Source organism: Pelophylax lessonae, assembly GCF_965119305.1.
Source record: "Pelophylax lessonae genome assembly, chromosome: 5".
In the NCBI taxonomy this organism is placed as follows: domain Eukaryota; kingdom Metazoa; phylum Chordata; class Amphibia; order Anura; family Ranidae; genus Pelophylax; species Pelophylax lessonae.
Window position 1 is genome coordinate 126,436,837 of NC_138772.1, and position 26,450 is coordinate 126,463,286.

The 26,450-nt window shown below is 38.8% G+C and overlaps 1 protein-coding gene across 1 annotated transcript in view; it reads right to left on the minus strand.

Moving 5' to 3' along the window:
- LOC309556008 (histone deacetylase 9-like) overlaps positions 1-26,450 on the minus strand; it is a 903,604-nt gene that overhangs the window by 289,177 nt on the left and 587,977 nt on the right. The window lies entirely within an intron of this gene.

Sequence of the window (26,450 nt, forward strand, 5' to 3'; positions counted from 1 at the left end):
AGCCTGCGTGCCTCCATCACACGTAGTGTTCTGAGTGTCTCTTCCTCTCCCCTCTCCCCCTCCCTTCTTGTCTGTCAGCTCCAGTCTGTGTCTCCAGAGCCAATCTCCTCCGAACCCCTCCCCTCTCTTCCTGCCTCCATTGCAATGCATTACATAACACAACGCCTTGTATCTTCTCTGATTTAGCAAAATAGTCACTGAGGTATGTCATTTTTTTTTTAAATTAGAATCCTAAAAAACTTTTTGCACAACTCCTCTGTGTGGTCACATGATCTGCCTCTGCTGGCTGGCTGACATCACTGGGGAATCTCAGCCCCTCCCACTGCTGTTCTTAGATTGAGGAAGCAGAGCAGAGGGAGATCATGTGACTGCACAGAGAAGCTGTGAAAAAAGGTATTTAGGATTATAATTTAAAAGAAACACACACTGCACTTTATATCTTGCAAAAAAAAAAAAAACAGAGATGATACAAGTAATTGTGTTATGTGACTTTACAACCTCTTTAACAAATGAGAATAAGTAGGTATGTCTCTGGGAGTTGAGCTGTGGACTCTGAAATACAACTAAAACATGTTCACAGAAATCACACAATATACATTGATAACACAGCGGTACTTTACCTACACCTATTTTTCTAAGCCACTAATCCAAATGTTCAACCTACCCACTAGCAAGATGACTATGAACTACAGTACATCAAATGGCACACAGTCCTTGAGCACCCAATATGTAAAAACTCTAGGTAAATGTTACTAAAAAAAAAACAGAAGGAATTAAAATTTCAACATAAACAGAAGTTACATATATTTACAATAGTCAAACAAGTTATCACCAAGTCCTAGAAACCAAAAAAATATTATAGTTTGCTTATGCAAGGACATGTAAAACTTGGATGATGATAAGCTAAAACAATGACAAAAAATTAAGGCTTACAATGGTAAAGATAAGGGAACCCTCAGTTAAATATTGCTTACCTCTAAAGCTAACCATACACTGACCAAAATTCAGTCATTTGATCAACTTCTTTCAAAAGGAGCAGGACACATTGAAAAATTTCACTTAATCAGCATCTGCAGCCAATAAACTGCAGCTGCTCATCAGTGTATTTTCACAGCGGCAGGTGCCGCTATCAGAATTCTGTGTCCTAGCAGAGGAGGATTCCTCTATCTATCTACCTACTTTGTGTGGATGGAGGAATCTGTTTAGCCTGGTAGCTGAATTAAATTAAAAAAAAAAAAAAAAACCATGTATCGCCAGCTTAAACTTAGGCACCCATCTTCTTACTCTTGGATTGGACATTGTTACCAGCCTCTTGAGACAAAGTAAACCCCTGGTATACTAACCCCTATATTTATTAGTATCTTCCCTTCCTTCTGCTTCATTGTCCCTTCCCAATTTGCTTTCTAATCTCCTGACTCTATTTTACTTTAGAAGATTATACAAGACAGAAGTATTTTTGAATAGAGATGATCGAACTTTTCAAAAGTTCGGTTTGGCCAGAACATCCGAACTTCCCGAAAGTTTGGCCCGGATTTCAGAACCCCATTGAAATCAATGGGACCCGAACTTAGGTAATCAAAAAACACCATTTTGAAGCCCTAAAACCCAATAAATGCCCCTAAAAAGTGCATAGGGTTCTGGGTAATACCCCAGGGACTATTAATCACACAAAATAAGTTCTTAAAAATTGTCATTTTTTGATAGAGAGCCAATTATTGAAAAAAAAAAAAAAAATTCTTTGGATTTAGTATCTGGGGGGGGGGTCTAAAAAGTGTACCTGTGACGTTTAAGCTCTGTAGCATGTCCAGAACCATAGAAAAAAGATTGTTTGTATTTTGTCACTTATAGAACAGGTTAGTGGCTTCTCTCTTTTCACACCTTGCCGGTTTAGTAGCAAGCGTTTTTTTGGGCATTTTTTGGGGTCTTTTGAGGCAGGCAAAACATCTGAACATGTGTATAGGGGGTATATATACACACCCCATGTATGTATATATACACCTGGACATATATAGGTGTGATAGTAGCAGAAATATATGCTTGCGCTAATGAAATCATTTACACTAATATGGCTCCGCTCCTATCACACCTATATATGTCTAAGTGTAAAATACATATAAGTATGTGTGTATATATACCACTATACACAAGTTCAGATGTTTGGACAAAATGCCCAAAAAAACACTAGCGCCAAAAAAAAAAAAAACGCCCAGGTGTGTTGTTGCAGGCATTTTTTTGGGGTTTTTGGAGGCAGGCAAAACATCTGAACTTGTGTATACGGGTATATATACACACATACTTATATGTATTTTACACTTAGACATATATAGGTGTTATAGGAGCAGAGCCATATTAGTGTTAATTATTTCATTAGCGCAAGCATATATTTCTGCTACTATCACACCTATATATGTCTAAGTGTATATATACATATAAGTATGTGTGTATATATACCGTATACACAAGTTCAGATGTTTTGCCTGCCTCCAAAAACCCCCAAAAAATGCCTGCAACAACAGGTTGCGTTTTTTTGGCCATTTTCTTGGGTTCTTTGGAGGCAGGCAAAACATCTGAACTTGTGTATAGTGGTATATATATACACACATATTTATATGTATATATACACCTAGACATATATAGGTGTGATAGGAGCGTAACTATATTGGTGTTAATTATTTCATTAGCGCAAGTAATGTTTTCTGCTCCTTTCACACCTATATATGTGCAGGTGTATATATACATACATGGGTGTGTATATATACCCCCTATACACATGTTCAGATGTCATGCCTGACTCCAAACGTGCTCAAAAAATCACTATAGACGCCTGCAGCCAAAAAGCAAGCTGACAGGGGCGAAGCCATATTACTGCAGCGAAAGTGACTTGAGAAAAACTAGCTTTTCTCTATAGCGGTCACCCTGATATGGAAGGGTTTGGTCACCCTGCCATAGCAGTCACTGTCAGTTCACCCTACACTACATTACGGTCACCCTGATATGGAAGGGTTTGGTCACCCTGCCATAGCAGTCAGTTAACCCTACACTACATTACGGTCACCCTGACACTTCACACTTTCCCTACAGAAATGAAATTTTTGCATCTAACTAAAGTGTAAAAGAGCACCCTAACTACACTAGATATCCCTTTCCTCACACTAATAAATGCTAAATGACACTTTTAAAGTAAAATTAACAGAACTGATTCCACTCTCTTCCATGTCCCTGTATAACAATGCTAGGAATTTGGCGGGGGCTATCTTATATACTGGGGGGGCGTATTCACTAATGATTGGACTATGGACCCCCTAGTCACTCCAGTCACATTCCTAGCATTCTCCTGCCCCCTCAATTGGCTTTTGCTAATGGTTCTGGTCCAATCACAGGCTTTTAAAGCCCATTTCCTGAACCATTGCATTTTGGTCGGTTCTGGTTGCCGAATTCCGAACTTTTTCAGCAAAAAGTTCTAAATTCGGCCGAACCTCGAACACCCAATGTTCAGGTCGAACCGATGGTCGACCCGAACCATTCGATCATCCCTATTTTTGAACAGTATCTATTATGCTAGCCAAAGAATAGATTATAGCTTTTACCCTACATTTATATATTTACTAAATCAGTCAGTACAGATAGACATCTATGTTGCTTTGCTATTTCCTGGTGCTGGTATTTTTGCTTTTACCAAGTTGAATGGTCCTGGTTTAAATACTTACAGTTGGAGCGGGGTGTCCTAAGGCACATTTGAGGCATCTGTGCTGCAATTAGCTATCTTGGCCATTTATTGTCTAATATTTTGCTTTATGGATCTGCTGGAAAGCATTTCCCTCCTACACTAGGTACTGGGCTCATACAAGGCTATGAGAAAACACTGAGGATCTTCCTCCTGCAAGTGCTGAGCTTAAGCTTGCATATCAGCAAAATGTGAGCTTTTACAAACTAATCTCGCCCCACTTTTTCCCACCTGAGATTCACTTTTGATGAATGAATCTTGATTTGCAGGCATCTTGCATCATACAATAACCACCTAACTGCTTTTTAATCTCTGTACAGCTGTTACATATGCAATTCATCATTAAGGTAGACAAATAGATAGGCAAATTGCGGAATGATAACAAGAGACACATCCATATTGTGAAACACATCTAAAAACATAAATAAGACATGTACAAGTTACAAAAGTTTATATCAAACATTGGTGTAAATTATAGGAAACACAATAGTAGACAAAAACCTTCATCTAACTTTATCCAGTTGAGTGATAATTCAAACAACTATCCAACAGTGCTTTCAATACATCCCATGGCTGCCTTCCAAAAAAAGACCATGATAAAAACACAAATAATAGTAAATCTAAACAGCTGCACTCCAGTTAGAACTGGAGAAATCTAATTTTCCGTCTTCTGTACAATGCACATTTATAATGACATTAAGAAAAAAAAAAAAAAAAAACAACTGTTATTTCAATAAACACCATGGAGTAACTCCATAAAAGTTTCACTTTTGCCTGCTACAAAATACAATTAAAACTTTTTGTTCTAGATTTTATTAATCATATAATGAATCTTTGATTACTCTGTTATTGTAAGGTGGTAGTGCAGAAGCTTTCAATGCACACTTTCTGGAGACCAAATTATCCATCCCTTCATGTAGAGATATCAGAACTGTTTATGGCATGGAAGGATTGGCTTTTGCCAAGCAGGCAACAATCATGCCCACTGCAGCCCTCTGAAAGCTGGTAATTATGACTCTAGCTATTCTTCAGCATTCTGACATATCACTTCAGCTACTGATCCAGATCACTGATACATCACTCAAGGCACACCCCTAAGCAACTGACATCATTTTAGCCACTCCCTCAAGACGCTGACATTTCACTTTAGCTGCTATACCGGGTAACTTACTTCATCAATCCAGCCTCTCTTCCTAGCTGCTTATGTATTGCCTTTGCCTTATCAATAATGCCACAGCCCTATGCCTTTATCATGGCATGTGCAGGAAAACTATTGATTCAAAAAACAGGGGACTTGTGGAACAGATAGAAAGGCAATTATAGGCAATTATAAGGAAATTATATTTTTAGATATGCCAGGTGAGCTTCAAGTAAAGTACACATTTTACAACTTCACTTCTGCAAGCATTTTATTTAGATGTAGAAAAGTTAAAGACATACATTGACACCTCTATTTTACTGAAAATGTAGATAGCCAGGTTTTAATTAATTTTCTACAGTTGGATGGCATTTGCTGACATTTTCTATTTGGTTTTGAAAAAAATTGTAATCTGATAAAAGAATTGTCAAACCAGTGACTGGAGCTGTCCTTCACTCCATCCTCATGAAGGGGGCCCCTTGGCACCAAGAAATGCTTTGGCTTTCTGTTTTAAGAAAAACATTTCTTGGTTTAACATAACAATTTTGGTGCTTTCCCTCATATACCTCTAGTCTTCCGGAGAAAAAGGACAAAACTTTAGGCAAGGTGCCTAAAATAAATCCTATATACTGGAAATCCAGTGCTTAACACACCTATACTCTCTCTTTTGCCTGACGACCACTGTTTATTGGACTGAAAGTAAGGCAAAATATGACATTTAGAATTTTCAGCAGAAGAATAAATTGGGAGTCCATCAAGTTAAACCTTGAACTTGAATTTAGAATTTAGAATTGTCAGCAGAAGAATAAATTGGAAGTCCATCAAGTTAAACCTTTAACTTGAATTTAGAATTTTCAGCAGAAGAATAAATTGGAAGTCCATCAAGTTAAACCTTGAACTTGAATTTAAAATTTAGAAATTTCAGCAGAAGAATAAATTGGAAGTCCATCAAGTTAAACCTCTTACAAATGTGCCCTACTAATGGCTGTGAAGCATATGTTTTTTTATTACTACACCTTTTTAAACCCATGCAAAATTATCAAATGTGTACATGGACTTGAACCTCATTTACTTTCACAGACTACTATTTCAGTTACGAAAAAAATTGTTAGCAAACATTTACCATTATAGGAGTGAAGTTAACTTTTTTCCAGAAACATTTTAGGCGTTTGAGCCCTGATATCGTTGGTGAAAGAGAAAAAATGGTGGGTTTGTACTAACTTTAACATTTTTAGTAGCCATAATCTTTATATAGATATCAATAATTGTTGTTTCTATGGTGATCCATTAAAAATGTATTCATGACGTAAGTTTTTTTCTTTTATTGAAACAGTAGTCTGAGAAAATGGACAAGATTTAAGTCCATGTAATCTTTTAGATATTTTGCAAAATGGTTCTATTTATTTCTTTCCATAGACTCTCTCTGCAAATTTCTCAGTTCATAATCTGTTTACCAATAAATGTAAAATTAATTATTCATTTTTGTTTGCTTTTTTGTTATAATGTGGGGCGGCAGACCTGGAGTATGTTACACATTACACCCTAAATATGGGTTTAATGTGTAACATGCTCCAAAAGGTAAACGTATTCTTTAAATCATATGTGCAACAAAAACACAGCGCTGAAACAGTGTAAACATCTTAAATAATGTGACAAAGAATAGTCCAAATAAACGTGTCTGTCTAATTTCACGTAGAAAAAAATATATAATATATCCAATCCCATTGATAAATTAAACAATAATTCAATATTTGAAATAAGCAAGTGTCCAGTGAAAAAAATTGTGATCACATGTGACCAATAATACAAAAAACCTTCCAAGTGGATTCTTGTGAACCGTGGTTCTAAAGTGCACTCTTCCCCACAAGTGAGTCCACTTACCAGAAGGCGTGGACCCCTAAACCATACGGCATAGGAGTCTAAAAGGCTTGGCAAGTGGATAAAGATGGGGCCCCTTTAAGATGTTCTCTCCTCAATGCGGGAAGATAAACAGAAAGATCCTATGGTATAGTACGTTTTCAACAGGTTTATTTAATTAACAAAAGCTTCTGGATATGCACTTACAATATATTGGTATTTTACTCATCAATAGTCCCCGGCATAAGTGGAACGATCATACAGTGCTATTCTGCTGCAACAAGCGGCGTGCGTTCCAGCGCACTTCCGCTTGCGTTCCACCGCATCGGAAGTAACGCCGTACGTTGATGTGAAGGCCAGAATTATGTTGACGCGTTTTGCTTTTCCCAGTGGGCGTTTTCAAAGACATTGGGAGGGGAGAAACGCATCAACGTAATTCTGTAAAAAACGTACTATACATCTGGGATCTTTCTGTTTATCTTCCCGCATTGAGAAGAGGACATCTTAAAGGGGCCCCATCTTTATCCACGTGCCAAGCCTTTTAGACCCCTGTGCTGTATGGTTTAGGGGTCCACACCTTCTGGTAAGTGGACTCTCTTGTGGGGAAGAGTGTACTTTGGAACCACGGTTCACAAGAATCCACTTGGAAGTTTTTTTGTATTATTGGTCACATGTGATCACAATTTTTTTCACTGGACACTTGTTTATTTCAAATATTGAATTATTGTTTAATTTATCACTGGGATTGGATATATTAAATATTTTTTTCACAGATCTACGTGAAATTAGACACGTTTATTTGGACTATTCTTTGTCATATTATTTAAGATCTTTACACTGTTTCAGCGCTGTGTTTTTGTTGCACATATGTTTTTTCACTTGGTGATGAGCAGCAGCGGCAGTATCATTTAAATAATTTGACATTATTTTTGTTGCTTAGCGCAGGGTGGACTTTTTTTAAGTAATTTATCACAGTTTTCTTTAAATCGCTTTCAAATGAGCACTACTGATGGTTGTAAAGTGTACATTTTAAGTATAGGTCTACTTTAAAGTGCATTTTACCTACACATTAGAAAGCCTTTTCTATGCTATAATTCATGGAAAACATTCTATACTCAGGGCTTCCTAAGGTGAACTAGGTGAGCTTGATGCACAGTCATCAGTAATCAGGCCAAAAATAAACATTTTTTTTCCCGCTAAATGAATAAAATCATACTTACAATGATGTTCAGTAGAATATAAAAAAATGCCTTGAAGTCCTCTTTTAAAGGCTTAGGATTTATTTAATTATAGGTTAATGCAGTCAACATTCACAGCCCTTCCAATTTTTAACTCTGCGCTTGGACCACCCCAACAAAACTGTGTTATTAATACCAATGTAATGTAACATTAATGCACTGTTATTAGCATTGGCATAGAAACTAAAAGACTATAAGGTTTCCTAATAATTCCTTGTTTGACACACAAGACATTTTGTGAAAAAAGTATTCTATACACTTCAGCAGCCTAGAGATTTAACAGGACTCAGCTTTCACTATGATATTCTTCTGATTATGAAGAAGTGAATTTTAAAAAAAAATTGTATTTTTAGAATGACAGATATAATGTATAATATTTATGTTCAAAGAACCGTTCCCATTTCCTCTCCTCAGATTCACATGTAGTCATTTTTTGGCTCAATAGAGTAAATACATAAGTCAATATCCTCTTCAGCTTCTCATAGGCACTTCCAAGTGTGTCTATAGGGTCTATGGATGCTGCAATATTTGGTCAGAGGGGAGGGATTTATTGTTGCGAGGCCATACCCATCAACACCTCCCTTAATAGTATTTCCATATATAAACTGGCTGGAGAATAGGTGGTTTTGCACTGTCAAAAAAAAGGAATTCCCCTAAGGCTGTTATGTCCGACAGCAGGGTAACACCCTCCTCCTCCTTCCTGATGCCAGCCATTCCTTTACCTGATATCTTTGGCCCCAGAACACATGGCATTGGTTGCCCCCACCCGTCTAACAGTTTAGACTATATCATACAGAGGCTCCTTGTGAGCTCAGTGGGAATTTGGTAGAAATAATATTGTTAAGAATTACTATAAATGTCCTTTTTTGAACTCTTCTTTCCTCTTATAGTTCATATCTTCATTATAGCTGGGTGGTGTAACCTGCTTCAATTCTTAGTTTCTGGGTACAGGTCCTGCATTTCTCTCTACTGCGAGTGTTACTTATTATACCTTTATTTATTAGAACTTCACATTTTGATATTTTATACTGTGTTTTTTACCATGTAACTAAATATTAAGAAACAAAGAGAATCCTGTAGCCAATTGTTTGTTCGGCAAAATAATTATTTTTTTAAAATCTTCATCTGCGAAGCTTTGCTAAGCTTTTCTTCAAGGGTAATACAAATACAATAGTGCTGTCTAGGCCAGCTGCACTTCATCACTGAACTCATCATACTCAGTTGTCAGGCCTTTGACTCTAATTGTTTAGATTGCAGTTGACACTATAATTGGCCACTATTACAATTTCATGTGTCAATTGGTTAAAATTAAGGCAAAAAACATAAATTTTAGGTGCAAACAGTTAAAATCGATACACTTTTCCACAAAAAAAAAAAAAATAGATTTTAGCCGTAACACAGGAAAGGAACATTTTTTTTTTTGAGGTAAATTGAGTCATATTTGAGGTAAATTAAATATGAGCTGGCAGTTAAAGAAGCCTTTATTAATTCATTTTAGGTAATAAGGTCTGTGTATAATATTGTACTTACCTTGGCACTATTGACTTTCATTAGAGTACCCTACATTTCTTTGGTGGTCTCCTTCCCTCACTATACATCTCTGTCTGTCTGATATTGGAAGGTTCTCTGTTCATGACAACAGGGCTGACAGGCATTAAAAAAGCAAGCAGAGAGGGGAAGAGCTCACCAGAGGATCTGCATAGATGTCATTAACCACTTAATGTCTGCTCACGTTGCTGCTACTGCAGCAATGTGGCTCGTTATCGTCTAGCGACGTAGTACTACGTCGCTAGACTCCTCCCCCTGTAGGCGGCGCTCGCGCGCCGACGGAGGTGCGCTCCCGCTGTTTTCAGTCACAGCGGGAGTTGGGCCAGGGGAGGAGCGGCGATCGCCGCTGCTCTTCCCCGATCATCGGGGAATCGAGTGTGGAGATCCGCCCGCCTGTGTAAACAGAGCGGGCGGATCTCCTAAGTGACAGGGAGTGACAGATCGCAGTGTTCAGCATAGCTGAACATGCGATCTGTCCCTGACTCACTCAGTCACCTCCCCCCACACACGTCAGTAAGCACCAGGCATACATTAACCCCTCCCTCTCCAATAAAATTAACCCCTTCCCTGCCAGTGTCATTTTTACAGTAACAGTGCATATTTATAGCACTGATTACTTCAGTAATGTCACTGGTACCCCCAAAAGTGTCAAAAATGTCAGTCAAGGGTCTGATCTGTCAGCCGCAATGTCGCAGTCCAGCAAAAAAAAATCGCAGATCGCCGCCATTACTCTTTAAAAAAAAAACACCAAGAAATCTTCCCTTAGTTAGTAAACGCAATAACTTTTGCGCAAACCAATCAAAATACACTCATTGTGATTTTTTTTTTTACCAAACATATGTAGCAGAAAACAAATTGGCCAAAAATTTAAAAAAAATTTGATTTTTACATTTTTTGGGGGGGGGGAATTTCATATAAAAAAATGTTAAAAATATTGTTATTTTTTCAAAATAAAAGCTCTTTTTTTGTTTATAGCGCAAAAAGTAAAAATCGCACAGGTGATCAAATACCACCAAAAGAAAGCTCTGTTTGTGGGGAAAAAAGGATGTAAATTTTGTTTGGGTACAGCATCGCACGACCGCGCAATTGTCCGTTAAAGTCGCACAGTGCCGAATCACAAAAAGTGGCCCAGACGTAAGACAGCAAAATCCTCTAGTGGTAAAGTGGTTTTAAAGAAAGCAAAAAAAAAAAAAACACTACTGCCTGGTGAAAAAAATTAAAAATGTCACAAGTGTTTTCTTTATATTTTCCTTAAATAATTTAAATGTCCTTAATAAACAGATGTTAATGGCATTCATCATAGGTGTTTTTGAAGGGGGGTGTTAGGGTTACCCCTAAAAACAAACACAGTATGGCTGTGGGGGAATGAGACTAAGTCTACCCTCTAATTCGATGACATTGTCAGTGAATAAGAAGCATGTGATTTAAAGGGTAACTCCACTTTTGTGGGTAAAAAGAAAATAGCAAATAAAGAAAAAATAATATAGCGTATACAATTGTGACACAAGTCATATTGTAATTGAATGTTATTAAAAATGACCTTTCCTTTTCAATCTGCAGCTCTATAATTTTCTGAAAATGCAATGCAATATGGCTACCTGGAGGTGTTCTGTACACAGAATGTATACTGACCACACCCCAGAAACATCATTTCCTGCTTGTGTGATTAGCTCACCAATTTTCCCAGAGGTCTGCCCTAAGATACAAGTCAGTTTTCAGGCATCCCCTGCAACAAAAATGTCATTTTTAGTGAGATACTTCCAAAAGGAAATCATGTCTAAAGGGATGCAGACCATGTAATTTTTCTCATTAGAGCCATGCAGGTGCACAACTCATTGATAATTATGACACCACTTCCATTGGGCTCAGTTTCCCCCACAAATTCAGACAAAAATACAGGGATTTCTTCAGAATAACAAAAGGTAGGAATCTGCAACAAAGTTAAAATCCCTGCAATGTACTAAGATCACCCAGAGGGGAATGTTTTTTTCTCAACGAAAGTGGAGTTACGCTTTAATAATACTGCTTTGGCTGTGGGGAAGGAGCAATATTTAAGCAGTGTTTCTTGAACACTGATTTGTGTTATTCATGAAGCAGACACAATGCCATGCTTCCATCTCACCAGGCACAAAGGTAAAATAATGCAAAGGTTCCTGGTGCTTATTCTAGCATTAAGACTTCTCTGTATTACCAGCTTGGTGGTTTTAAAGACAGATAACAGCAAATGACTGTCAGGCCTAGGGCAGATTTTAATGAATTAATTCATCCATGTATTAATACTGGTCTATAACAGCAACAGTGCAGCATTACATTTGTTGACTTTTCAGATATTTTGCTTTAAATGTGTCATGTTCGTGTTCTTTCTAAGTACTTAACATGGCAATGCTTATGTGGCTGTTAGTGTAAATGATGGTATAGAATAGTTTCAAGTCTGTCCTTGTGATTTTCTGCCCATGACAGCTATCTGCTATGTCACTATACATTATGTAATGTACCCTTTCTGCTAAATTACCGTGGCTCAAATTTTCACCCAACAAAAGTCCCCAGAGGATAAAAATCACCTTCTCCACTGCACAAAGGTATTAACGCACAATGCAGCTACAGCAAAGTATAATGATTAATGCTTTCATATCCCTGTAATTTTGAGCACAGTTTGCTCTTGATGTTTTGGCTGCAGTTTCTTAAGTCTAGAGGCTTTCCAACCCTTGTATGTTCCTGTTTTTATTCTGCATTTTTGGATTTAAATATTTTATAAAGAACAGATAAACTATCCCACAACCCTTTTTTATTTATTTAAACCTATATTGTGGTAATCTTTATACATAAACAAGTTGTTTAATGGGAAAATGGTCATGCCACCTTGCAAACTCACTATCTTCTACAAATACTTATCAAAAAGTAAGAAGAAAAAGCTCACCCCACAGATTTGGTAGTTATGACTGGGCTTATGCAGAAGTTTAATCATTCAGAGCTTACTAAGGATCTCAGCTTTCCCTTGACCCTCTACTTGTCCCATCAATAGCAACTCCTATATTATGACCCTAAAGTTTCTGAAAGCCCCCTCCCATTCAATGAAGAGAGATAACACCGCTCAGGCTAGTCAAAGTCCACAATTCAAGGTGAGTGCTGAACCTCGGCTCGCCACCAGGAGACGCATGAAAGAAGAAAATGGCTGTACACCACCACGGGATCCAATAAAGAAAAGTTCTTTATTCACATTAGTGGTACAAGGTACAGCAGGGTAGGAAAGTAGACGCGTTTCACACGACTGCTACGTGCTTGTTCACTACCACAACAAGCACGTAGCAGCCATTTTCTTCTTCCATCCCTCCCCATCCACACATTATACAGCAACTGACTAATGACTACTTTGAAAACTTGATTCACTAATTCAGAACAAGAATTCAGATAAGCATTCTGACAGTAGGGGGTATCAGCACCACACAAACTGATTCGGGTGTGCCCAGGCACACCCCTTGTGCATGCCTATGCTCTACTCTCCTCTTTTATCAGCTAACACAAGCACATACAGTGTTACTAAAACCACAACAGTAAAATCAGTCTGTATCTGCAGTAAAGCATGCTTTTTATACTCACTGTGGAACCTAAGAGGTTAATCCTTTGCATTATGTATAAGTGCTGTTTGATCATGTCTCTTTGATCCTCCTCTTCTTTCACTGTCTCCAAAAAAATACCCTAATATTTACAGAACCAGGGGACAGGCTGCACATGCTCAGTTCGGTGTGTATTGCTAGAAAGCTTTTTTTTTTTTCTTGGGAGAGTGCATGTGATTAGCACAGGGCCAATCAGCACTGTCCAGACATGTTAAGACAGACGATCAGGGGAGAATGAAAACTCCTCCTACAAGCTTACTAGGAACTGATACAAGTCACAAGGCTGCTATATACTGCTGATGAGAAAAGGTATTTATCCATTTATATTTTCAAAAATAATTGCATCTCCATGCTCTGTGTTCTGTGGAAGACCAGATATAGTGACTGCAGGTTCTGAGTTTAGTAATACTTTAAGCATAACTGATTGACTCATTATGCTCCTCCTCCTCCCCCTTCCAATCTGAGCTCTGTTGTCCAGATGAGAGCAAGAGGCCCATAACAAAAGTCAAAGTTCTTACACCGCTTGCATTTAAAAAAAAGTAAATGCGATTTGTTAACTTTGTTTCTACTTGTTCAAAAAACTTTTATTGTGAAAAAATAAAAAATAAAAAAAATAAATAAAAAAGTGTATGCAATTATTTAATAATGAATACAGAGATGCATTCATTTGTGTCATTTATATCTGTCTGGAGCATTCAGGGTAAGCCCCACCTCTCCGGAATCTTCAATGCCAAGATCAGGACAAGCAAGATTTGTGTATTTTTCTGTGTAAGCGTACTAAAACATGTTCAGGTGCAATTTCACATACTCGCTACAGCCTACAAAAGCTGAGATTTTGTTATAAAAAAAAAGTTTCACATCCCTTCACTGTACATTTGATGTCATGCCTTTATTATTTGGCTCCTTTGGTTCCCAAGAACAGATAGTTTAATAAACAGAGCAAAACGTCAGATTTAATAATTTAGAACCGCATCCAGAACAATCATTCATATATAATTTATAGCGGAGTGATTTAATCTCCAGATTTCTATTTTTCTTTACAAGCCTATTTGGTTCGGATACTTTGAACATAAGAATATTACCAGCACTGCACCTTTGAACACACGTTGTGCTGGATGTTTAATGTTCAGCAATTACCATCCAAATATAATGAAAATTAATTCAGTTGGGATCTATTTATTTCTCTTTCAGCAGTTGAAGTGATTCTAGCTCTTTCCAGCCCTCCTGATTTGCAGGATTCCTAGAATGTTTGCCTCTTTTCCCAATAAAATTTACCACAGGCATATAAACAGAGCTGAGAGCCAAACCTGGAAAGGAATCAGGTTTTAGTGCTATAGTAAAACAGTCAAGAAAATTGAGTGCAGCACAGAGATTTGGTCCTGGTATTCAGCGTTATAGAGAGGGATTAGAGAGGATCAAAGTCAGTGAACAAGTGACTGCTCACTACAGGTTAAGAAAAGGCAGCCCAATATATCAAGGTTATGTAGAGCCCCCCTAAGTGTTTTAAATGTAATTTATCTTTTCTCCTGACCCATAAACGGAATCCTACCATATCCACTTGAGAGTTTACAAGGTCTTGGCTTAGAGGACAAATTTGATTGTCAACATTATAGGCACCAAAATGCAAAATTTGACTCTTAAATGTCCAATTCAACTTTTGGTTTGAATTAGTTAAATACATTCCAGGTGCATAAAAACAAAAGGTGTGCGAAGCCTTTCAGATGTTTACAGTGGATAAGAAATTTCTATGTCCTGCCAGTGTACTGATGGGACCCATTTTAATTGTGTGAAAGCAGTTGTCTCTCTGCAGAGGTCCAACACACCCCCTCATGAGTCAGAGCTACAGCTTTCCAATTAGCAGAGAGCTATGGATCTGACTCAGTAGGGGGCAAGTCAAAGTAATTTTCATATTTTAGAAAATACCTGTGGCACATGTGGCCATTATCCACAGTTGTATATATAGAAAAAAGAAAAAGTCGGACTGTACAGGCCAAACGGAGGGATATTTATTATTCAGTAAAATCCATTTTTTATTGTATCAAAGATAAAAAAAAACAAATGAAAATACTAATTGTATAAAAAACAATCCCTTAAGGGGAAAGACATATATGGTATCTGGTTTGATAAGCACTGTGTAGTTAAAGGTCTTCAGTGCCGACGCATTTCACCAGTTCTTCCTCAGGGCCGCAAAGACCCTACAGCACTTATCCATAGATAATAACAACATCATTTTCTAACAAATCTTGATACTTATATTGTGTATATTCATATTCAAAGACTATATGAGAGTGCTGGAATATAGACAAGAACGAACCTTCAGTGGTGCACATGCAATGGAAATACTCCCTAAGCGTGGGCCAGGACTGCACTATAGGACAACCGTCCTATAAAAGTTAGTAAAATAGTTATCATACTATTCGAAATGCCCAATGATCTATAGCAGTGGTCCTCAACTCCGGTCCTTGGGGCCCACTAACAGGCCAGGTTTGCAAGATAACTAAATTACATCACAGGTGATCTCATTTGCTGCTCAGTGATTAAAGTATTCTAGTCTGCATCTCCCCAAGGTAATATTTAAAATCTGGCCTGTTAGTGGGCCCCGAGGCTGGAGTTGAGGACCACTGATCTATAGGGCCCTATCATATACAGTCACTGATGTTAGTCTTTAGATATCCGATTACATGTGTCCAAGCAGACAAATGACACGGTGTATGTGAGACAGAATATTTCATATTCTGGCTGTAGGTCTGTTTATTTGGCAATATATTTTTTATTACTTAAAGCGGTTCTTCAGTCTGAAAAAAAAAATGTAAAAGTCAGCATCTACAAATATCGTAGCTACTGACTTTTAATAAAAGAACACTTACTGTCCAGGTAAGACCAGTATTCGGGTTTCCAGCGCTAGCATGTTTACTGTGGGCAGCAAGCTTTAAATCCTTGTGGCTTCACGGCTGGCTGCCCACTTCGCATGAGCGAGCTGTGCTGCACATTGTGAATGGCCCCACAGGCTTTTGGGACCTGTGATGTGTCCCAGAAGGTTGCGAGGGGGGGGGGCAGATGAGGGGAGGAGAACTTCCGGTGGAATCGCCAAAGCCATCCAACCGAAAGTGGGAGCAAATAGCTGTCAAAGTAAAAAAATAAATAAAAAAACTAACAGGAGTTTTCACCACTTATTCTACTTTAACTGTTAATTACAGTAATTGACACATTTCTAGTTAAAAATATGCACTTGTTTTTTGGAATTGCTGCTGTTGTTGGCATACGAGGTACAGTTTTAGCTTCCAGTAGAAAACACCATGTTTAAACTACTTGGCACCTTTATAAACATTCCCAGACCCAAAAATACTGATTACACTTTACAGCAGCTGAACTGACCATACTGTGATCTTCACCAGGAGTCTCCAAACTTTCTAAACAAAGGGCCAGTGTCAGGACTCAAATTCAAACCTGGAACCTCTGCTGTGTTTGGCAGTGTCTCTTCTTGCTGAGCTACCTGAGATGCTGGACTGCACCCTGTCTGATTCCTTAGACAGTCTTGTCTTGCATCTTGTTTCTCTTGAACCCTTTACTCCCCCCCATGAACTTCCCAGTTAGGCTCCTTTGCACCTCCTGTTTGCCGGATTATTATGCTCTCTCCAGCCAATGTGTTGTACTTGTCGCTCCTGCTGACACCCTTATCTTTGCTACCACTCATTACTGACCTTTGGCTTGTTTCTTCACTATGCTCCCACTTGATCCCAACCTGCAACCACTGGTTACCAACCTTTGACTTGTTTACTGACTACGCTTCTGCTTGATCTCCACCTTCTATATTTGCTATTGGACCCTAGCTTGGTCACCTCCTGGTGAGACGATCCTGAGGACCACACCCTGGTACTGACATGCAGCAAAACCCATTCACACCATCAGAAGATCTGGTGAGTACCAGTAAAAGCTTAGACCCCACACTTCAGGTAAACACTCGTCATCCGCCAGGATGACTGCTGGTTAGTTAGAGCCACGCTACTGCTATAGCTACTGGTCTCCAGGCCTGATCCCTGACTATGCCAACCAGTTTACTGTCTCTCAGACTTTTTTAGGGTTAGACTGTGGCAACTACCATGCGGTTTGGTGCAGTGTGCTTTTAAACGCACTACTTTTTGTGTGGTTTGGTGTGTTTTGCAGCCCATTCAAATGATTGAAATAATATAAAAACAGCGCTAGCATCAAATAAACATATAAAATATACAAAAAAAGTCCAAATAAACTGATGTAATCAATATAAAGTGCTCTTGTGCTCCAATCTTCTTTAAAGTGCTGAAGTACTCTCAATAAAATTCATTCCATCATATGACACACACCCCCTTTTGTGTCCCTCCTTACCAGAATTAATGGCCCCCTAGCTTTTCAGTCTGAGAGTCAGACAGGCTTGGTTAAGGAACAGATCAAGGACTCCCCAGTAGCCTGCTAGATGTTTCAAATAATCCTCAAGTGCAGAACAAAGAGAAGGAGCAAATAGTGAAGTACCGTAGGGTTGCAGTTTAATTGCACAATAAAAAAATACTTACAAGACAGTAGTAATAAAACAGCATGTGAATGACAATATGCTTCCGTGAACGCCGTAACCCCTATGCATTTCACGGCAACCAGAAGTAACGTCATTACAACTCGATACCGGAAATTACATCAATGAGTTTCACCCTCCCACATCAAGGACCTCGAGGGAGGGCAAAATACATTGACGTAATTTTCAGTATCAAGTTGTAACGATGTCACTTCCAGTTGCGGTTGAACGCATGGTGGTTATTGGCTCCTTCTCTTTGTTTTGCACTTGAGGATTATTTGGAACATCTAAGAGGCTACTGGGGAGTCCTTGATCCGTTCCGTGTGACCCATCAGTCTTATTTTTAACCAAGCCTGTCTGACTCCCAGACTGAAAAGCTAGGGGCAAATTGATTCTGGTAAGGAGGAACACAAAAGGGGGTGTGTGTCATATCACGGAATTCATTTTTGTGAAGCACTTCAGCACTGTTAAGAATATTGGAGCACAAGAGCACTTTATATTGATTACATCAGTTTATTTGGACTTTTTTTGTATATTTCATATGCTTATTTGACGCTAGCGCTGTTTTTATATTCTTTCATGTTTACAAGTGATTAACACTTGGTGCACAGCTGCTGCTAATAATTTCACTTTAAATTCACTAAAGCGTGAGTATTTACTTTATTATTCATTCAATTGATTAGACTGTTATAGTGCACCGCATGGGAACACATGCGTTCCTGTGCAATCCCAGCAAGGACCAGTCCTCAGAGGAGAGCGGAGGAGGGGGTCTCGGCCAGGATAGCAATTTCTCACCATAAGCCTACTTGATAGTCTGCTATCTTCTATGGGAACAGGTGGACCTAAATATTGATAAGGCCCTTTACAGACAAAGCAGTTGGAATAGTGTAATTTGGCAGCACATTGGCTGTCCATTGGGAGTGTGTTTAATCCCTACAGGACACTATAGGAGGATACAAATAATCCTTCTTTTAGATACTGTATGTTGAAAATGAAGCTCGGTGGAACAAATCTTTGCTGATGAATCTATTTATGACAAGCAAAACATGTTTTTCTTAGTCCTTTGTAATTTTCAGAATTACAGGTTTCTGAATAAACAATCTGCACCTGAATTTATTATAGTGAGGCTACAAAATACCTCAAACAGGGACACATTTGCAGGATTATTATTTATATAGCTTTCAATGACAACCAAATAAAGATAAAAATAAAAATGGTAAGAAAAAACAACATACAACTGACAATGACAAAAATGGGCAGAGAAAGGTAATTATTAGCACCTAACAATGCAACACTTTAGGATTTGTTCTCTGAAATCATTTTATTGTAGTGCAACACGAAATATTAAAACTAATAACATGTTATCTAAATGTCTTTTATACTGTCATGCTTTATTACCTGTTGTCAGAGACTCGGCAGCAAGATATCATTAAAGCGTGATTCACAGTTTCTAGGAATTAGTAAGAAATTAGGACTTAAAGAAACATCTGATGGTTGGTTTACAATTTTCTATTTTAGGCTTTTGAATTTTCATCAATGATTCCCAATGTTTTTTAACTTCAGCCTGCTACTTTCTATATTCTACAATGATCTGGGGCCCAATTAAATAATAGAGGGATACACCTGAGCAGGACACAAGGTTCTGGGGGCATAATTGGCACTTTTTTGTTGCTGGTTCACATGAACCAGCATAAAACAAATACATTCTCTTAAAATGTATATAAAGATAAATAATAAAGTTCTGATAATATCTCTTATTGTAAATGTAGCTGTGCAATGTTATTTAAAACGGTGAGAGTAAATGCCAGTTGATCTTGCCAGTGTTTGCTCTTTCTGTGGCCTTAATAAATAAGGTGACCACTAGACCAATGCTGCAGACTGGTTGTCACCTTGTATTTTCATTGAATCCACCACCCCTTACTGGTTGAGAGCTGCTCTTACCATTTAGCAACTGGGATTGGGACTTCCTCTACCTGTAACTGCCACTTTTGCTGCCCAGCTTGGCCTGTTACAGAAAGAAGAAAAATAACCGCTCTACTGGCAGGATCAACAGACAACAAAAGCATGTCATAGGGGTCATAAGGGAAAAAAAAAAACACTGCTATGTCAATGCTTTTCATTTTTGCTTTAATTTTTCCAATAGTTTAACTTATGCTGACACTTATGCACAATGCATATGCTGTGATCCCCATTTGAAATCAGCAATACATTTTTAAATAATGTTGCTTTAAGAAGAAATAATGTGTTTAATAAGATTCTGCCTGATTAGAAAAAAAATTACAATGTGACAAGCACAATGATTGCATACCAAGGTAGAAAAGAGCAGCTCAAAAATAAATGTACGTTATGCTTTTCTACACGTAAGGTAGCTAGATCATATCTCTTGGAGAACTGAGGAGACAAATAACCCCCCTTCCCTCCTGTGCTGAATAGAACCTTTTATATTATCTACAAAGAACATAGTGGCTGCACTCCAATGACATCACTTCCAAGTAAAACTTTATTCATCCAATCCAGGAGACATAGACATCCCTGTCCTTAGACAGTCCCCACCAATGCATTTCACTCACAATGGGCTTAGTAGCTGTGGAAGGGGTGTAAGGGAAAACCCTTATATATGCACTCTTCTTTAACCTCCTTAACATATTATGCTTCCTAAAGGCACATACGCTTGAGAAATCCTTCCGTCCATCTACTTAACAACACATGCATATGTGTGATCCAATGTGCATGTGTGAAAATGTAAAAACAGTGGCAAATCTGCATATGCATACAGGAGGACCATGAGTCATTAAACTCTAAATGTACAGTGGGTACGGAAAGTATTCTGACCCCCTTAAATTTTTCACTCTTTGTTATATTGCAGCCATTTGCTAAAATCATTTAAGTTCATTCTTCTTCCTCATGAATGTACACATAGCACCCCATACTGACAGAAAAACACAGAATTGTTGACATTGTTGCAGATTTATTAAAAAAGAAAAACTGAAATATCACATGGCCCTAAGTATTCAGACCCTTTGCTCAGTATTTAGTAGAAGTCCCCTTTTGATCTAATACAGCCAGGAGTCTTTTTGGGAAAGATACAACAAGTCTTTCACACCTGGATTTGGGGATCCTCTGCCATTCCTCCTTGCAGATCCTCTCCAGTTCTGTCAGGTTGGATGGTAAACGTTGGTGGACAGCCATTTTTAGGTCTCTCCAGAGATGCTCAATTGGGTTTAAGTCAGGGCTCTGACTGGGCCATTCAAGAACAGTCACGGAGTTGTTGTGAAGCCACTCCTTCGTTATTTTAGCTGTGTGCTTAGGGTCATTGTCTTGTTGGAAGGTAAACCTTCGGCCCAGTCTGAGGTCCAGAGCACTCTGGAGAAGGTTTTTGTCCAGGATATCCCTGTACTTGGCCGCATTCATCTTTCCCTCTATTGCAACCAGTCGTCCTGTCCCTGCAGCTGAAAAACACCCCCACAGCATGATGCTGCCACCACCATGCTTCACTGTTGGGACTGTATTGGACAGGTGATGAGCAGTGCCTGGTTTTCTCCACACATACCGCTTAGAATTAAGGCCAAAAAGTTCTATTTTGGTCTCATCAGACCAGAGAATCTTATTTCTCACCATCTTGGAGTCCTTCAGGTATTTTTTAGCAAACTCCATGCGGGCTTTCATGTGTCTTACACTGAGGAGAGGCTTCCGTCGGGCCACTCTGCCATAAAGCCCCGACTGGTGGAGGGCTGCAGTGATGGTTGACTTTCTACAACTTTCTCCCATCTCCTGACTGCATCTCTGGAGCTCAGCCACAGTGATCTTTGGGTTCTTCTTTACCTCTCTCACCAAGGCTCTTCTCCCCCGATAGCTCAGTTTGGCCAGACGGCCAGCTCTAGGAAGGGTTCTGGTCATCCCAAACATCTTCCATTTGAGGATTATGGAGGCCACTGTGCTCTTAGGAACCTTAAGTGCAGCAGAAATCTTTTTGTAACCTTGGCCAGATCTGTGCCTTGCCACAATTCTGTCTCTGAGCTCTTCAGGCAGTTCCTTTGACCTCATGATTCTCATTTGCTCTGACATGCATTGTGATCTGGAAGGTCTTATATAGACAGGTGTGTGGCTTTCCTAACCAAGTCCAATCAGTATAATCAAACACAGCTGGACTCAAATGAAGGTGTAGAACCATCTCAAGGATGATCAGAAGAAATGGAAAGCACCTGAGTTAAATATATGAGTGTCACAGCAAAGGGTCTGAATACTTAGGACCATGTGATATTTCAGTTTTTCTTTTTTAATAAATCTGCAACAATGTCAACAATTCTGTGTTTTTCTGTCAGTATGGGGTGCTATGTGTACATTCATGAGGAAGAAGAATGAACTTAAATGATTTAGCAAGAAAAATTTAAGGGGGTCTGAATACTTTCCGTACCCACTGTATATGCATGAGATATTGAACTCGTACATGCAGATTCAACCATAGCTAGACATGCAGTACATTGTGCATGTCTGGGATGCATGTATGTGTCCCTAGGTTTCTAGTTGTAATATTTGGAATCATAACAAGTTAGGATTGCATCTCCTATTTTTTTATGTGTCTGGTGGAAAATTGAGGAGATCCACATTGGATGTAATCTTGTAAGACATTTACTGGCTACATGACAAGCAAAAATTTAATTCCTTGAAGATTCTAATAATCTAATATAACTGCCCAAAACAACACCAATAGGGAGGGGTGGGATGCCCAAATAAACAGTCCAACTTTAGGAACTTATATAGAACAAGTGGAGTTTTCCAAGACAAGATTGGGGCGCACAAGAGCAAGAGGAACTAGATTTGTTGGTAAAGATTTGAAGAAGAGGCTGTGTGGCAGAGCAGTCCACACAGAAAACATCTCACCAGAGTGGGGAATGGTAAGTGTAAGACTTGAAGTGGGATTGTGAAAAAGAAATATACCCCAAAAGTATAACTAAAATAAGTTTTTTAGTTTGTGGCCATACAAAAGTAAGTGATATAGCCTGATGCGGGACTAGAAAGTTGGTTCTTCTCTGGGATCAGGAGGTTTGAAGTCTCAACCACTCCGGTCCCTTTATTTACGAGCTGTGTGCTTTCATTATATTTCTTCTTTTATATTGCTTTTAAGCTCTGATGTCTGTTTGGCCCTCAAGGGAGACGTATTGCTTTATTTTTTTTTAAAAATCTAAATTTTTGCAATGCCACCCAAGATATCCGTATGAAATATGGGCAGGCCCCTTGACATTTTGTACCGGGGCTCTGCAACTTTTTATCTGCTGTCTTGTCCTCTGTTTGATATGCATTTGCCATTGTACTGCACATATGACACCAGCCATTTGATGGCTTGACAGTTTGGTTGAAAGCAAAAGCAACTATCACAGTTATAATTCATGGCATGCCTTAAATGTAACTGTTTTGGGAAACAATTAATTCAATGGATTTAGTTCCGCTTTAAGAAAAAAGTACAGATAACAAATACGTTCCCCCACTCCCTCCTTATATTCTATGTGTGTAAAGTAAAGCAAAACACATTTTAAAAGTAGGTCCTCGTTATATCATACTTCAGAAAATGTAGGACAACAAACCAAAATGATAAAGTGAAGCAAGAGATTTATTCTAGTTCTAACCTCAAAGATAATGCTGCAATCCGTATTTATTATTTTCTCGGGGAGAGCTCCTTTATCACAGCCACAGATAATAAAGGGAGGGCATGACCCCACTAAGACAGGTCAACTTTCATAAGAGCCAAGAACATTCATACTGGCTACATTTATGTAAGGCGCTTTAGTTGCTTGTTAAACACTTCGTATTTTACAAACTGTACTGGCATTTTATTCTCCATGTTATACAGCCCTATGGCTATAATTTACAGTGGTGGCTAGCATATCCCACTGATAATTAATGCTGGTAATGACATATACATACCAGGCTGATATCTGTTTCCCTGTGGTGCTGCGGGTAATGAAAAGTTTGCAGGTGACAAGGACTTGTCACCTTGTAGCTTTATTAAGAGAATGCTTTAAGTCCCCTGCTTTCAGTGTAATTTCTCTTTGCTATTTTAAGCCTGTACTAAGGCTAAAGCAGGAAACTCAAATTTATTCTGAGCTTCAGACATGTCAAAGCAGTGGAACAAAGCTTCAGTTTTATAGAGTATCTCCTTACATAAAGTCAATCATTCTGGGTTACACACAAGTTCCCAGCATGATACACTCAAGTGGCTATTATCGATACTCTCTCTTTGTACGTATATAAGCGTACATGTAACAAGACATAATAGATATATATTCTGTGTTATACATGGAAATTATAGAACCTTGCTGTTCCACTGCACATGACTAAAGTGACTGACGTCAATTATGAAAATAGAGTGTAATTTATACTTGACAGTATTAACTTAGCACTAATGTATCACTCACACACACACAGGTTGTATTCATTTTAGGTATGTCAACTGCTAGCTTAGTCTAGTAGTAGTGGCCATATGTATCTTTGTCACTCACTGGTCATGGTCAATGGTAGAAGGTTAAGGCCCAGATGAACACTGTATGTTTCCCACTTTTTTCCTTTTTTCATGTATAAGGCTACATGTACACTAGTCTACCCTGACCGCGACTGTGGGAAAACACAAAATGCCGCAAAAACGCTACATTTTTTGTTTTCCCGAAGCCAGCGGTCAAAATGATCCTATCTTTAACCTCTCCTAAACGTGGCGGCTCCTAAACTCTGCTTAAGCCCTCAGTCACACCAGTTCGACTTCAGGCATTAAATACGATTTACAAATCGTACCTGAAGTAGCATCAATGTGTGTGAGAAGTAGTTTATGTATTACTTTTTCAGGATTTTTTGCAGGACGATAATAGACTATATTATAAATCGTAAGAAGAAGTTAAATATTAACCCTTTGCTAGTTAAACTTTTGTTCATAACATCACTGTTCCTCAGTGTGACATGGACAGCCCCTCTCACTGGAGTAGCACTGAAGTCCTATCAAATTGTTACAAATCTCACTAAAGTAGTGCTGAAGCAGCGCTGAAGTTGGACTTTAAATCGCACTACTTTAAATCGTACCTGGTGTGACCGCAGGCTAAAGCCAACGTGTACATGAACACATAAGCTTTAATTGAGTTGAGTTTAGGAGCTTTGGCAAAAAAAAAACAACAAAAGCTTCTAAATTCAAGTTTAGGAGCTGCCAGTGTACATGAAGCCTAACAGTAATTAGATACTGAGCAACACAATAGGCTGAGCACTGTAACTAAGTCATCTTCTCAGCCAAGCCAACATCTATTTCTTCTTCTTGGCTGAAGGACTGCGGTCCTATGGGAGCTCTGCTGATAATAAATGTATGTGTAGTGGCCATTATACCTTATAGCTGGCTTCAGGGGAGGACTGGGCCAGGGGACAGGGGGGCAATTGGCCCCTGGGCCGCTCTGTTGTCCTGTAAAAAGGCTGCAATGCTTCTGCCACAGACATGCCTAAAGGATTCCTGGTGAAGAGATGTAAAAAGTCTCTGCCACTGACCTACTGAGTGCGAGATGAAGACAAGGACAGAGCGCAGCCCCCCCCCCCCCCAGCATGGATGGTGTAAACTGTGTTTGAGCAGAGGCTGGTTCCGTGCCCCACTTGAGACACTTCTCCCCTGGCCAGCCCCAACCGAACTGTCCTAGCCCCCTGTTGGTCAGATTGGGATTTCGGATTCAGTTGGTAAGTAGAGAGTACCTGGAGCAGGGTTTCAGCCTGGAATGGGGGTCAGAAGGAAGACGGGAAGAGGGAGAGTGGGAGGGCCGAGTCACTGCACCATGGGCCTCTGGTTTGTACTTTCCCCTTGGGCTTAGGGTTGCCAGTCTGCTCCTGGCTGGCTTTAAGAACTACAAAAATATGCCATATGAATGAAGACAGCCTTTCAGCACTTGTAGAAAAGGAGGGCTTTAGTTATAGGTTTTTAAGTCAATTGATCGGTCTTGGGCACCTTACTATAATCTGTCTTTAAAGTGCACCTGTGCCTATACTATGGACAATAATCTATTAAAATGTACTTAACAAGTAGTATAAGGGTTTATATACATGGATACTTGTAGGCATTTTTTACAGCTAACATAAATTTCCAGGTGCCTTCCTGTGCCTTGGAAGTTGCACATGCTACGTACAGCCTGCCATACAAATGAATAACTGTATGCAGTTGTAAATGCTGATGCTTCTTTGCATCAGATGCGCATGCACAGGTAAACAGCAATTCAAAGATGCATTAGCATTTACAAAAATATATTTGTGTACAGCCATTCAACTGTATGGCAGGATGTACACGGCTCATGTGTCTCTCCGGAAGCAGGAAAGCAGGAAGTTTAAAACACCTACAAAAATCCATGTGCATGAACCCTAAGAGCTTTGACACAAGCCACCCCTGACCTCTTTAGGTGGGTTTAAATGTCAAGTGTTTAATTCTCAAAAATCCTCAAAGATCACAACATAGACTCTAGAGTTGGTTTCAGTTAGTGTTAACAGCTTAGAAACACCTGCTGGTTATTTACATTAGAAGCATGACAGCCTGCCAGGATCTGCTATCCTTAAAAAAATGAAATAAAAAGCTAAGATTTAATTAACTGTGTTGTGAACATTGAAAATTACATTTATACACAATGCTTATAGATACAGAGGTGAATGAGAACTTATTTTAAAATGCTTTTACTGCTTGTTCAGAATATGTAAATACTTTAGTATACATGGTTTGGGCACAGGTTTACTTTCAACTGTATAACCACTGACATCCACAAACCTGAAGATTCATAAACTTGTT